Source organism: Varanus komodoensis, unplaced genomic scaffold (assembly GCF_004798865.1).
Source record: "Varanus komodoensis strain SLA01 unplaced genomic scaffold, ASM479886v1 scaffold1, whole genome shotgun sequence".
NCBI lineage: Eukaryota > Metazoa > Chordata > Lepidosauria > Squamata > Varanidae > Varanus > Varanus komodoensis.
The window spans coordinates 83,447,850-83,464,347 of record NW_025335268.1 but is presented as its reverse complement, the minus strand read 5'-3'; positions in this window follow the sequence as shown (position 1 = coordinate 83,464,347).

The following is a 16,498-nucleotide window of genomic DNA, read 5'->3' as shown; positions in this document are numbered from 1 at the left end:
GCATCAAAGCCAAGAATTTCACTCTGTTATATGAATTTTACCTTTGGCCCCTTTCCCAGTCTTTTCAGCAAAGTTTCACAATTCTCAATTCTCTATTGCTGTGACAAGGTTTAATACTTTTTTCCCTTTCTGCGCCTCTATATTTCAACATGTACTTAGCTGAAGATTCTATCAATAACTTTCCTTCCCTTTTCATGGACCTACTTGTAAGAATGGAATTCTTCTTCCATTGAAATTGAGATGGTGCCATTGAAATTGAAACAGTACTTTATGGAGTATTACGTGGTGGAGGGGGACTATAATGTGGACTTTTTAAACGCAGTTGTGCATGCATGTGCACACAAAATTGGAAGATAATGGGAAACATCTATTTTTGAAAACATAGTTTCTAGACAATTATTTAATAAACTATTTCCAGAAAATAGTTTTTGACTTGTTTGGAATAAGTTTCCAGATATTATGGCTGCAGGGTTGTTGGAAGTTACAGCATCATTCTGCAGCTGTAAAGTAGGAGACTCTGTGTTTGAAAGGCCCTTCCTCCTTGGTGCACCATTTATATGCTTCCTAAATGCACGTGTTGAGCACTATTGTATGTTATTTTCAATGCTTAGCCATCTGACAGAAATGCACAGCATGCTGTTATGATCACCATCCCCTTTTTCATGTATGTGTCTGCCAAGGTTCTACTCTTGTATATATACATGTCGGTCACCTGGGAGGAGTTACAGGTAAATTGCACTGCATGCAAATCTAATTTCTTGGGAGGCTAATTCCTTTCTTATAAGTCTGCCCTTGATAAAATCATTACTGTGTGCCACGGCTAATGCACCGGTCTAATTTTCTTAGGCCAGACAACTTATTAAACTTCAATTCCTTAGACCAAAAAGCTCATGTTCAGAAAGAGTAGCAATGCTGTTTAGAACAAGAAGAGCTGAGCTGGATCCTGCCAAAGTCCGTTCTGATGTAGCATCCAGGTTCCCACAGTGTCCAAGCACAGGCTTCTGGTTGTCTATTGGAAGGACAAGCAGCAATAGTTTGTCCAATGGTCAGTCCTGATGGAGTGATATGCAGAATATTTGGACACAATCTGTGTGTTTTGTGCTTTTTGGTCAATAAAGAATGATTTGCAAGGAGAAAGGTCAGTGACTTTTGAATGCATGAAAGGAGGAAACTTAGCTCCTAGAGCACTGGAGCCTTCAGACACTATGTTGGAAACTTCAGCCCTCAGGGTGTACATTAAGGAGAAGATTTGGAACAGCCCTCCTATCAGAACACCTCTTTTGAGAAAACTGTATTGCAATGTGGTAAAATAATACTATCATCCTGCAGTTCATGTATTTCACCTATTTACAGTTCTATTTAGAACAGATAATGTATTTTTACTAGGACTGTTGATATATTACCTACTGCCTCTTTAAGACAGAAGCGATAGAAAACAGAAAGAACTTTGGAAGAGGGAATGGAAAAGTAGATTCCATTTTGAATTAGCTCGTTTAGGTTATTGTGACTCGAAACATGTATTGATCTTTGCAGGCTCCAGATGGTCCTCTTGACCAATAAATGTTTGTTTTTATTTATTTTTTATCAAATCACTCTGGTCTGGAGTTAAACATGTGCATTAGTCTCGGAAAGCAATGAGGCTTGCGTATGCAGAACCGCTGGAGGAATGCACCCTTAATTGGTAACTGAGAGAGATTTTTCCTTTATTAGACCCCCGATCACTGAATAGTGTCTTGACCAAGATGCAATTGGCATTCATTAGCTGTTGCCATAAGGCTAAATGTTTCCCAGTGCAACTCCCCTTCCCAGAAGAATTAGAAGGATTCGTATACAATAAGGCCCCAGCTAGGTTTGGGGTGAAAGTTTTGCATCCTCTGTCCCCCAGTACATGTGATTGCAATTTGAGTCTGGAGCTGAGGCATTGATTATGGCGTTGTGATTTTTGTGCATCTGTCATTCATAGCAGGATTGCTATATCTTTTCCCCAAAATGCAAAATTTAAAGACTGAAATCTCAGAGGTAGTTTAAAGGCAATGAATGTCCTCTGTTGGAATATGGGCCAGACATCTTATAATCTTTTATCCATTGAGACACACAATTGGCAACCTCGCCCATTCCTTGTCAAAATTCACCTCAATACAGAAGTAAGTGTCACTGCTGGGTAGTTATTGAAATGTTCAGCTAGGGATGGGAAGAAATTGTATCTGTACTTTTGAACTATTAACGCAAACCAACACTCAGGCATCCTTAATTAAATTAAAAAGTACAAATGTTTTAATGTCAGTGTTGAAAAAATCTAAGATGAACCAACCTTAATACTGGAGAACACTTAAAGTTCAAGACAAACTGAATTTAAAATGGGACAAATGAAAAACTGAGAAAAAGCACACCATCCCTAGTTAGACTATATCTCTCAGCATAGCCATGTGGTGCCTGGAGACATAAATATGCTTAAAGACCCTCTTGTGGCACCCACCAGGCTTCCTGCTACTTCTGAGTTTTATTTAATTTCTTAAGATTTTTAATTTTTTCCTGGGTGGCTGGCCTGCCGCACTCCAAAGGATCAAGCTATTTTTATTTGTGTTCAAAAGCACACCTCTGTATTGCACTTAGGTTCTTGAGCAAGTTTTTGCTTTGTCATCTGGGAAATGAGTTCTTTGTGCCTGGCTGTTCCTACCAGGTTTGCCATTTTATTAATGAACCCAACCCCCGTGGCAGCCACTTAACAAAAGAGTCCACAGAACTCTCCCACATTTCAAAGTGCACCCACCAAAGTTTGAGGAAGCCTGCCTTGAAGTCCATGGCACTTCCCTTCAAGTAAATATTCTTAGAATCAGGGTGGTGGTAGATTCAAGAACATCGTAATTTGTTTATATGCAATGATATGGGAAGTGAGATCATGATGTGTGAGCATTTGTTCATCATGTTGCCCTCTTTCTACTTTGGGGGAAGTTTCACTTTCTTAATCCCTTTGTAAGTCCTTTTGTCAAACACTTTCAATTTCACAATCCCTTTGTAACTCATTCTTGATTTCGTCAGGAAGGTGTAATTTCTACTTCTTATTCACAAAGCTCATTCTGTTAGGTATGAAATCATTGTATTATGTAAGTGTCCAGAATGATGTGTTCAGAAGTACTCGTGCAAGGACCAAAAATATTGTGCTCATGTTTTAAGCTGATTCATGGTTTTACTCTGGCAAAGGAGCATGGGCTGATCACACACAACCTAGCAGAATCATGCACAAGCCTTACGTGTCATAGATAAGGATGAGTAAAAGTTTGCTTTCAGTCCCTTTATGATGAGGTTATTCAAAATAGCTACGTTCTCCAAATCTGGGACAAAATAATAAGCTGTGCCTAGCACTTCAAGGAGCAGCAAATCCATGACCTCATATCAAACCTATATTTTTCTTTCCCAGTGTGTCTCTGATTTATTATTCCACCACCCTATTGTTTTGCTCCTGTTTTACATAAAGGCAGAAACAGATTTAAACTGAATCAACTACTCTGATGGAAATGATCCTCTCTGCCCTCTTGTTTTCATGGCAGCAACTCCAGCCTCCAGAAAATGCTAAGTCATACATTTTGAATGGGGTGATCTCTGGTAACAAGGAAGGAAATTACTTCCTCCCCACCCAAATTAGGTAGATGAACTTTCTGCAAGCAGAGTCTTTCCTCATGCAAAAGACAGATCTTGAATCCAACCCATGAATTGGATTGAATCCCTGAATCCCTAGGTGAAATGGGAGGTAAGTTTCTTACAGACTTCAAACCCCTCAAAGAAGAGCCAGCTATTTCCTGGCAATTCCAAATTCCTTTGGAATATACTGTTGTTTTAATGAAATGCTTTATATGAAACTTGTAATACTGCATTTTATGATTGTGCTTATCGTATTGGTATGGTTTTATGATAACCACCTTCTAAGATTTTCTACCCTAAAAAGCAGCCTAAAAATAGTTCATTCTTCTGGGTCTTTTACAAATAATTTCCATAACAAAAGATCTGACTGACACATCTGACTACTGATGGTTAGAAACTGGCCTTACCAATTCTCCTGTCCAAACTCAGACTCCTTGAAGCCATGAGATCATAACACTATAACAATCCTATGCATAATGATAACTTGTATTCAAATAGTGTGAAATTATATTCAACAATTCTCTGCCACAGATCAGTGTCAATAATCCTCCCATTTTTATCATCATCCCTCTTTGGAAAAACAAACGAACAAATAAAACAAAAAACAAAATTGCAGCAATCAGACAATTAAAAAAAGCAAGGGAGTTTTCCCTCACCATCCATTTTATGAATGCACTGAATAGTTTTAATGTCTTATTTTAAAAGCTATAGTACAATAAACTTGGTTTTAACAATATCCATATGATTGCAGAAAAAGCTTTTTCATGAAACCTTTTTGCTGTAACTTTTTAAAAATTGAAATTGAGCCTCACTAAAAACCCTTCAGTTCCATGTCAAGTACCATTTTTCTTTGGCAGGAAGGTGGGATACAAATCAAATCATTGTTTTGAACAGCAAAGATGTGTGTCGCCTCAACTTCTGTGCTGGAACCAAATAATTATTTTGCCATTTCTAATGCTGTTATTAAGCCTCTGCTATCACTGCTGCCTTCTAATTTCACTCCTCTTTTCTAGAGTACATCTTCTACACTATTGACTCCATATTTGAAGTAGCCAAAGCATGCACAGATCAAAGCCTAGCCAAAACAAAAAAGCAAAAGAAACAAAAAATCTCAGCAGAATGGATAACATGGAGAAGTAGGCAACAGAAGGACTGAGATGAACAAGATTGTTGTTCTTGCCTTTCCTTTTCTACAGTTAATTGCACGAATTATAAGACTGCGGATAAAGTTATCTGCATGTAGCTCAATGGGGATTAATCATATAAACTCTTTTTTGTGTAAGGGTTTGATCTTACCAGCTGCGTAGCTCTCCAGCCCTTATCCTGCAAAATGCTTTAAAGACGCACTTAATTTTAATTGATGAGTTGCATGAAAGCTGCTGTAGCTGATGAGCTCAGGAGAACTAATACACTCAGATGGCTTGTGACCTCGTAGATTGTAACAGCTGCCATCACGGCCAGGGCAGCAGAGCATGAAGTAGGTACAAATGGGCCTAAAGCAAACATCACACAGGGACACTCGGAAAACAGTGGCTAATCCTAAGAGTCCATAAGTTGGCTCCAACAATGAACTTAACTCAGATTTTAATGTAAGCTGCAGGGTAAGGGGGCTCCTCTGTACTCTCCTTTCGATGACAGCCCCCCCCCCCCCAGTAAAACCCCCATTCATTTTCTCCTAAAACTAGTAGGACTAATTTGCCCCACTGGTTTCGGTGGGAACTGTTTACAGCTAACTTAGTCTGAATATAACCTAATACGTGTAAAACAGAAAATATTCAGATTACAGAGGAAGTGGATGGATACAGAACTAAAAACCATTAACTGAACTGTGTTTCCCAGGATTTAAACAAAGAGGAGTGGTTTCTTTCTAATAAGTACTGCCTCCCATTGCATTATATGTATTGCTTTACTATTCATGTTCACATTGTGTATTTATGATTAATGCTTTGATAATCAAGATGTAGTCTCTATTGCATTTTGTAGTTCTATTGCATATCTCCGTTCCTAGTGTGAATGGTGTAGAGATCTATCAGCCTGAGGGCCATTTCAGGTGTCCAGTGAGGTAAGTGAGGGATACTGACTTCTTATATATTGAAGAATTGTATGCATTAACCATTAACTATCATTCAGCAGCAGGCTAATGCTGGGAGGTGGGATCTGTTGTACTGCCTGAAAGGGCTGTAACCAATATATTTTAGAGCTCAGGACTTGGGTGGCCAAGAGTTTTGGAGAGTAAGCAGCAAGGACCATGGAAGATTTGTTGCTATGGAAGGAATCAGTGAGAAGTTCAAAGTGTGGCCTGGAAAAGCACACTTTCAATTCAGAGTTCTATCAGAAGCTGGAGAAAAAATAACTTTGGAGGACAAATAAGCCCCAGCAGGCACAAGTTTCCCAATTTTTGTGTTCTTTTTCTAATAGAGACTAAAACCACATGAATGTATCACCTAATGCAGGGGTCTGTGGCCCATTGGATGCATGTGGCCCCCAAGCTCCTTCTGTGTGGCCCTCCAGCCTGCTTGTTTACCATTATCACCCTCAAGCATTTTCCCTCAGAACCACCCTGTTCTGCCTGCCTCAGGCAATACTATCTACTGCTATTTTTCCTGTCCCTTTCTTACAAAAACACAATAGCAACACGGTTCCTTCCAGTCTGCATGGTTCCTTCTGTCATCCCCTTCTTGGTCTTACCCTCCATACTAGCATTTTGGCCATTCTAGCCGGCAGAGCTCAGTTATCCATTCTACTCAGCTATTTCACTCCTTATCTCCATGCATCCATGTTAAGACTACATATGTGTGCAAGGAAGATAAAGCAACAGTATGGATGGGTACAGGAGATGTCTGGCCTGCTTTTGCAAAGAAAGGTGGGAAAAGGAGAGTAAAAGGCCTGGAAATTTTGCAAAAAGAATACAAAGTGTTTCGTATTTCTAAAGGCTTCACCCATCAAGGCTTCCAAGGTTACTGGTGAGGTTGCTGCTTCAGACAAAAGCATTCTTCCTTCCTCAACAAGAGTTGCTTGAATTTTGCCTTGCTTGCTTTTGCCTCTCCTGCGTCACCCACTCCTGCTTAGTGATGCACCTGTGATTGCAGTTGCTGCTGCGTGGCCCCCTGGGTTGGGAGGGAATAAGTACTCTTTTAGCAGGGAAGCTTATGGGATTCCCCTTCCCACATTTTCCTCCAGTCAAGTTCCCATCCCCTTGGCTGTCATTTTGCTTCTCATGATTGAGGCTTGGCTGGCAGACAGGGATGTGTATGTGTACCCTGCATATAATTTGAGGCCAACTTAATGGCATATGCTTTGCTCCAGCCGAGAGGATGTCCTTTCATTCACTCTTTCTCTCTACCTGTTCTTTTCTGGAAGTGCCCCAATTTTGAAAGCAGTAGCATATGTAGCTTTAAACCTCATGGCAGTAAGTCATAGTCGATGTACTTAAGATTGCAACTCTGCCGTTTGGTAAGTCATTGCAGCTCTGCCATCTGCCATTTTTAACGCATTCATCCTAGCCTGTTCATATAGCCCAGCGTTCCTGAGAAGTGTAGCGGCTGGGGTCTCTTCTCTTCTTTGCCGTAGTCAAAATGAAAATTCCCAGCTAACAACAGTCAGAGTGGGTTGGATTTGATGGGAAAAGAAGGAGTTAGACCCCTCAAACTATACTTCTCGTATTTTTATTTTTTCAAGGATAATGTTGAAACTCTGCAACTGCTGCTCTGCTAAAAATTCTGTAAGATGTCTACAAAAGAAAGTGTTGTTTAAAAGTAAAAGAAAAAAAAATGAAGATGAGCACAGTTTCTTTAATAACAAATAGACTACTCAGTAATTCTTTGTTTTATATAAGGGTAAAGCAGTTTGCCTGATATGTCTTGAAACTGTCTCAGTACTAAAGGAGTACAATGTTAAAAGGTACTTTGAATCCTGTCACAAGAGCCACTCAATAGATCAAGGAGAGGTACGAGTGAACAAGATAAATTCTCTTTAAAAAATCAATAATTTTGCAGTAATATTATTTTAGAAAGCACATTGAAGAAAACCTGTCCACTGCGAGGTCACCTATCATGTTGCTAAATGTATTGTTGAAAGTGGTAGCCCATTAACTGATGGTGAATTTGTTAAGAAGTGCATGGTTCAAATAATGGAAGAAATGTGCCCTGAAAAGGTATCTTGTGTTAGTTGTGGCAGTTTATCTGCATCTACAATCACCAGGCATGTTGAAGAACTAGGAGAAGAGATGCATAAGTCACTGATTGTCAAGGCAAAAAGTTTTGATTTCTTTTCCTTTGGCATTAGATGAGAACAATGAACTGCTAATTTTTTTTATCAGGGGATAGATTTCAACTTCAGAAATACAGAAAAATTGTGTGTACTGCACAGTTTGAAAGGTACTACAACTGCACATAACATACTCTTGAAGGTGTGTGAATCAGTAGAAAATCTTGTTCTGAGTTGGGATAACTTGAAAAGTATCACAACTGATGGTGCAAGAAATATGGTGGGAAGTAAAACCTGTGTAGTTGCAAGAATCCATAAAGAGATATTGAAATTAAACAGTACACTTCCCATGCAATTTCACTGCATCTTCCATCAGCAAGTCTTGTGTAGTAAGAGTCTACAATGGACAAGTGCAATGGGTATTGTTGTATCAGATAGCATGACCTTACTCATCATCCGTTTCAAAATTGTCTCTCAGAGATAGATGCAGGAGATGGAAATCTATTGTAACATGCAGAAATCAGGTGGCTTAGCAGAGGCAAAGTTTTTTCAGTCTTTGTTATGAAGTTTTCCTTTCCTCATCATGAAGATCTTTTCCTTTTTCCTTGAGAAAGACATCATCAAGAAGTACTTTCTCACCCTGGATGGATTCTTGATTTGGCTTTCTTAACTGGTATTACAGCGTATCTGAATACATTGAATCTACTGTTTCAGGGAAAAGGAAAGCTTGTGTGTGACATGTATTCTGTACTGAAAGCTTCTGAAGCACAACAAAACATTTTTTGTGAAGCAAGTTAGTGAAAGTAACTTTTCAAACTTCTCATGCTGCAATGAACTAAAAATGTGAGGAGGACAGTAATTTACGGTGTTGAAAGACATATCAAAGCACTGAACCTGCAGCAGGTGGAATTTCAGTGCAGATTCACTGATTGCTATAAGCTTATAACGTAAACAAGAATGTTTCAGAATCCCTTTGAAGTAGCACCAGAAGATGCAAGTAACTTTTTTCATATGGAATGAATTGATTTGCAAACCAGTGATCATCTCAGAGACATTTACAAAGAAAAGAATCTGTTAGATTTCTATTGTGGCCTATCTAAATAAATTTTCTGCAGCCATTTTCACAGTCTTTGGCACCACATGCATCTGTGAACAAACTTTTTCCAAGATGAAAATTGTGAGATCCAAGTGTAGGACTTACAGATGAACAAGAGTTACAGATGAACATTTACATGGCATTTTAAAGGTATCTGTTGCATAGCTTGACTTGAACATTAATGCCTTGGCTAAAAGAAAACAGACACAAAAATCACACTGACTAGGTAAGCACATGCACTTAGGTAAAAGGATTCCCATAGTAAAATATTGTTCCAAAATGGATGGTCTTCAAGTGAACATTTGTTCATTGACCTCTGAATGAAGGTCAGGATCTAAATCTTTTTATCTAAATTGGTAGGTTAGTAATTTGGTTAATTTTGATTTAAGATGTGGCCCTCTAAAGAGGCCCCCATGTCCCAGAAAGTTGGCAACCACTGAGCTGGCACTTTTTTTCCTTTTCTGCTTCTCCTTAAAGAAATGGGCAGAAAAAGAAAAGAGAAAGAGTTTTGATGCCATCTCCTGGCTCTTTGCAAGCAGTGCAGTCTGACAGGAAACAATGTATGAATGAACCCACTACATGCTCTCTAAAGGCTGCTGGATAGCCAGAGCAGAAACAGCTTGGGCTACAGCTCAGCTTTCTATGGGTGCTGCACGCAGCCTGGAGCTTGATTCTGTGTGCTTTCGAGGCATAACAAACTTCAGAAAGGTGCGATTTAGCCGGGTTAGGAGATCTCAGCTTGATGATAAAGCATCTGAATGACATGCAGACAGTCAGTGGTTCAGTCATCCTGTTATAAAAGGATAATTTACTAGGATATATGTATGGAAGTCCTCTATTGGAGAGTCACCGCTGATCAGGATAGACTACCTGGTGCCTCTGGCTATTTTGGACTACAAGTTCCATCAGCCCATCCAGGTCAAGGAAGGTCATGTTTTTGCCCAAAGCATCCAAATTGTGCAAGGCTGCAAAGGCCCAAGTAGAGAGCACTGGGTCAGATAGAAAGACTGCCTGGTTTGGTCTTTAGCAGCTTATGATGCTCTGCAGGAACTCCTGTATTTGTTGCAGTAAGTTGAACAGCCATGCAGCGCCCGGCACATTCATGGTGGTTTAAGAGTTTTTGCAGTAGAGCCCATTTTGGTAGATGCATAAAATGGCAATGTCAGTGTGATTGGGTCTCTCCATATATAATGAGTGCAGAGCAAGGAAACTGCTCTCTCAAAGGGATACCTGATGGTCAAGCAACCATGAGATTAGACTAAGCACAAATGAAAAATCAAAACCCATCGAAAGAACAAACGTTCCAGCACTCAAGAGTTGCTGCAAGGTTCTCTTCCTGGATTTGCATCGCTGCTGGGAGAGCCACTGTTGTGGGTTAGCATTGCCTCAGGTTGCAGACATTATCTGAAAGCAGACGGCTTACAGCCAGTGATCAGTACAAACCTCTGGAAATAATTATTTGTTCCTCCTCAGTCATGCATTGTGTGGGGTGGCAGAAGGAGACAGAAAAGCAGGATGGTAGAAGAAGAAGAAAGTCTTCTGGTGATGATCCCACTTGTTGCATTCCCCATGGAAGGAATGCAACTCTTGATAGAACAGGTTTACATGTTTCCTCTTGCATCACTTCAGTAAACCTGGGGCTGAAACTGTGGCTTGTGGCTGTTTCTGGTGTGTGGACAGATTAAGTGTTTGGTATAAGTTTCACATACCCCGGCATCTTGAAAAATTCCACAAAGATACATTGAGGTGCACGAAATATCTGAATGATGCATTCTACTTTTTGTGATGAAAAAAGAAAAGGAGTCCATCTTTAATCTGGGCACATTTGAGAGAACAATCCAGAGCTGAAATCCAGTGTAGAACTCAACTTTATAGACATATAGCCCCACATTAGATCATAGCAATATTTTGTATTATTCAGGTCTTGATTTCTTCTTCTTATTGACTGTTTTGCCTCCCTGTGTATTGCCTATTTATTATATTTATAATATAATTTAAAAGTTTTAATCTTTGTAAACTGCCCAGGGAGCTTTGTAATGCATGACTCTGTCTATTTCTGGGGAAAATGATACAACAAACTTATTCATTTAAAACATTTCTATATCATTTCTATTAGCCTAACACTTCTCAGGATGGTTTACAAGATTAAAACTGCCTGCAGGACTTACCTAATTTTTGATGTAGATATCATATTTTCCAAAAACAAGATACATTTCATGATTTTTTTTAAGAAATACACAAACTACTCTTGCACAATTGTTTATTGGAGTTAATAGAAATTCATTTCTTATTTAAAAAAAACCCAAATCAGGCCTATTTAAGTTTTTCAAATGAAAAACACAGAGCTTGCATGAATGCTGTATTTTTAACTTTATTAAAAATATTAATCAGGTGTTTCATGATTCTGAAGAATTAGAGTACGTATCATTGCAGTTCCCACTTCTTCACTAGTTTTGTTTTAAACAGACAATTGGCTCTCTGAATGTTATCATGCAAAAATTAGAAGCCAGTAGCAACTTCTCTTAAAGCAAATGAAAATAAAGAAATGAGTTTAAGCCCTAGTATATCCTTTGCCCTCCAAGAAAAACAAGGAGGACAGGAGACTGATAAATTTAGAAAAATGTACAAGAAGCATTAGAACCTTCCCCAAACTTTGTCACTGAACTGCACAATAATTCCATTTACACTGGTCTGTATTAAATATTAGTTTAACTGAAGTTCTATTGATTTTCTCTAAGTAGAATGAAGATTAGATACAATTCACTGAGTTTCACAGATCCAAACCAGATTGTTCTGATTTCAAAACAAGCTTTAATTGCACTATTTACTATTGAGAACTTGGGATGCAGGTGGCACAGTGGTTTAAACTGCAGTGCTGCTATGCTGGTTGATCGAAAGATTGCCGATTTGAATCTGCACAACGAGGTGAGTTCCCGTTGTTCCATCCCAGCTCCTGCCAACCTTGCAGTTCGAAAGCGTGCAAATGCAAGTAGATAAAAAGGTACCACTTCGGTGGGCAGGTAACAGCGTTCCATGCACTTCAGTGTTTAGTCATGCCAGCCACATGACCATGGAAATTGTCTGCAGACAAACACTGGCTCCCTCGGCTAGGAAACGGATATGAGCACTGTCCCCTAGAGTCAGACATGACTGGACTTTAATGTCAAGGGGAATGTTCCTAATTACATTCGTCCACTCCCCCCCCCCCAAAAAAAAAGAGTTACTTAGAAAATTTTTGACAAAATGGTGGAATGAATTCTAATGGCTTACCTTTCCAATGGAGAGAAGATTTACCTCTGAGAGAAGTTCCTGCCTGCCAGGTTAGTCCATGAGATAACTCAGCTATTAAGTAGAAAGTACTGCCAAATCCTCTTTCACATAACTCCAAACTGGAAAAAGAGCTGTAGCAGAATATGTCCTCCATTGTCCTGATTTGTCCAAATCTGACTGGCCTAATTAATTAATCAGTCCATGCTCTCCTTTCTCACCCAAACTAGTGTTCAGAGAGGCTTCCATGTTCCTGATGTAGGATGCTTTAAAATTGAGTTTGAATATTTTTGAGCTCACCTGATTGTTGACAAGGAGCAATGGGTGCTGGTGCATTTTTTTCATGGTTAACACCTTTCCAATACTGCAGCTTCCCCAGTGTACCTTCTGATGTGAAACATTCTCATTGAAAGACAGACCTCATGTTATCTTCTCCTGAGCTAAAATTGGAATGTGGGAAGCCAGGAAGACAGAAGACCACCAAACAGAAGATTTTACAATGAAAAGCAAGACATTCACGTAACTAACTAGTTGATTGTCCTTTAATAAGTAAGTGCATCAACTCTGCATTCCACCCACAAATACTTTCACACAATTGTGTTTCTCCTTTAAATTATTTCCCTGAGTAGGAGTTCACAGCCTGAGATGCCTCCACCCCCAGCGGATATGAGATGTTATTTCAGGAGGTGTGATGAAGAGAAGGCTATATTGCAATTTTCCAAAATTTGAGAATCGTGAGATTTATACCAAAAATTATTCCAATAATAAAAATATTTAGTATAGTTTTGTTTGCATGTGAATTCAGTTCTCTTTTGTCAATCAGGTCAAATTCTAGGATATGTTGAATTGTGGATCATAATCAGCAAGGAAGTTTTGACAAAATGGTTAATGTTAAGCAGGAACAAAGAAATTATTGATTTTTATGTTCACAACTGGTATTGATTTTGCTGTTTTCAATTTTTTCTAATTGCTCAATTTATATTTGAATGTTATGTGCCATGTTTAAATGCTTTTTGAAAACCCCTGCAGTACTATATACGGTTCAATTTGAGGTTCAAAAATTAGAAATTTGACTTCTTTATCTTCAAATATGATATTACTTTTGTAGTGGGTGCGAACATAAATCAGACATTTTCTAAGTGTGAGGGGCATAGAAAAGGTTGGATACCACTGACTTAAAGTAACTTATTTCCTAGATGATTGATGGAAAATAGTCAAAATGTGGGAGAAATACTCAGTGTGGCACTATGAGAAGGAGAAACTGGTGGAGAACTGGCATTGGCTGGAAAGGATTCACTGACAAATAGGGTACAGATAATGTCCAGTAAATATAGGCTTATGTTTCTACCAATGGTCCCATATATATGTTTGAAAATGATCCAACAGAATATTACAACTCAGGTGATTGCTGAACAATTTGCAGGTCTCTTGCTAGGAAGTATTGACTTTTGTTTTTGATTTTGTTTTCCTTTAACAGTGTGAAGACTGTAATATCACCACTAGGAATTTTACATATGTTGTTTCTTCTCACATAGACTGTTAAACATGAAGTTCTTTCATTTCCCCCTTTCTTCTGAAGACGGCAGATCCATCTGATAATGCTTGACAGAGCACCATTTCTGTAGAAGAGTGTGGTTTCATTTGTGGTTTCACTGGAAGCAGTTCAAAAGAAGAAAATAAAGTCTATGCCACTTTTTGCAGAAAATAAGTTAAAAGAAGGCAGCGGGGTGGTGGGGTTGATTCTCAATAATGCTCCAGTTTCCAGGAGATGCTGGTTAAAGACAATAGTTCAGGTACATTGGTCCCCAGTGTTGGGGACATGGCTGGAACCATGTTTACTCGTGTACACTTGGCTGATTTTTCAAGATGGTATATTTATATGGCTCTGCCAGCTAAACAGAGGGCACAAGGAAGCACCTGGATTCCTTGTCAGGTAGAGAGGACTGATTTTACAGATTTCTGTAGGACCTATGCATTGCTTACTCTAGATTATTTTATATACTCTAAATTATTTTATATACTTCATTTAGGAGAAAGTTCAAGTGAAAAGCAACTGTGTGTAAGGCATGTCATGTGTAGAGAGAAGAGGCTAATCTCATCCATGCCCAGTGCTATGGAGACACAATTCACCCACATGCCTAGAGTTCTTATGGAAAAGTTCATAGCTGCCATCTCCCCTTGAAACCCCATGCCTACTTCTTTGCAAGGAAGCCCAAGTGTAATTGATAGAACTTATTTCTGGATAAAGACCAGACTTTTGGGGAACCATCCTATGAATGTGTACACAGAAATAAAGTCCTGTGATGGCTGCTGTAGAATGTTTTTCTGTCTAAACATGCATAGGATTGTGTCCTGAGACTGCCAAACAAACACAGCTAATTTAATAGTGCTCTGCAGCTATGCTAATTAACAGTTACAGTCCTGGTGAAACACCTCATCACTGCAGTTTGACGTGCGCAGCATTGACAGGGCCATGATTACTCCCATGAAAAGAAGACACCATGGAAGCCAAAGCACCTTTAAAATAACCTGTAAGAATTAGTACATGCACATGGGAGTGAATCGCTATGGGATGAGGAAAGCAGCTCTGGACTGTCAGCCATCATTGTACAGCTGACTCCACCTGGTGGACTGTAGGGCTCCAGCAAAGCAACAAAGCGTGTGTAACAAAGAACTACCCATGCCCATTCTACAATGTTGTTTATTTAAATATTTATTGAAGATATTTATAAAAACTCTCTCAAGGCAGCTGTTAGAATAATAATACATCAATAACAGATTTTAATTAAGACTAACCTTTTCTGCCAGGCATTTAATAGCATTTAAAAACTGCTTATTTAAATATTTATTTGAAATATTTATGAATCTGTCTTCAGGGTAAAAACCCTCTCGATGTAGCTTTTAAAAATAATAGAACAGCAGAACGAGACTTTAATTAAGTCCAACCTCTTCTGCCAGCATATAATAGCATTCAAAAGTATTTAATGGCATGATAAGGTATGTATGTCAGCTGTTTTCAATCAAGCTGGTTTGTACTAAAATTGTTTTAGCTGATTAAACATTTGTAAACTTTCTATAATGGGGGGGGATATACATTTTTTATTTTATTTGCAGTCTATGCTTTTATGAATTGCTGTCAACTTCCCATCCTTGGCTGTTGGGCAGTACAGAAATCATCATCACCATTCAAATCTTAAAACATTGTTAGCAATTAAAGCTGAAGCAGACTAATGCTTAGTGAGACAATTTTGGTCTGGCTTTGTTGTTGATGAAAGTCAGAAGAAGAAGTGGAGTGGGAGAGAAAAGGAGGAATCTTCACTCAAAAGGCAACAGTAGTAGAACCCCAAGGGGGAAGCTGTACTGAAGTCCTTTAGGGACTTCTGAGAAAGCTCAAGCAGCCACAGAGCCTGCAAAGAGAATGAAATACATATTTGTAGAAGATGATCACACAAACTACCAACACCATCCTCAGCCACCTCCATCCAGTAAAGAAAGCACTGAAAGCACTCTGAGAGATTTCTCCAAAATTCTTTCAACAATTTTCACATGCTGTCTGTTTTCACTCCTCTTACAGATATCTGACACTGGAAACTTTTTCTGTTTGAGCTTGATGGACTTCCAACATTTTTCCAACTCAACGATCAAAAGCAGGGCAAGACAAAGGGTGGCATGGGGGTGAGTACTGTGAAATTGCTTAAAATATTTGCACAAAGTTGGAGCTGAGGACTGCATATGAATGGTGCAATTTGCTATGTTGAATTCTGCATAATTTCACACACTGTCCAGATTGCATCCGTATGATGTGTGTTCACTGATTAAACAAATAAGAATGGTTTAATTGGTTTCCTTTATGCCACTCCTGCAGGACATGGCTTCTTATTTATGTTTTGAGGGTTTTCAATCTTGCTTGTGCAACACTGTAATCTACTAAATTTGGCCCTGGTGAATTATTTCACTGAATGTGGAGTGTTTACACAAGAACCACTTCTAACCACTGAACTATTTGCTTTTTCAAGCTCTCTTCTGATTACTGACATTGCCACATGGATAGTATTTGGGTACTTTGAATCCGCACTGGAACATATACAATGTAGCAGAGTCATTATTGTTTACATCCACACCATCACCAGCATGGATTGGTTTCTTGTTACTGATTTCTGTCTCGATGTTTGGTTTTCTTTTGTTGACAGCATTTATTTCCTGCAGATGTAAATAATAACTTCAGCAACAAAGGGCAAAAGAGTCTTTTGGAGATACCAAGACATTTTGGAGATCTCCTTGACTATGTCT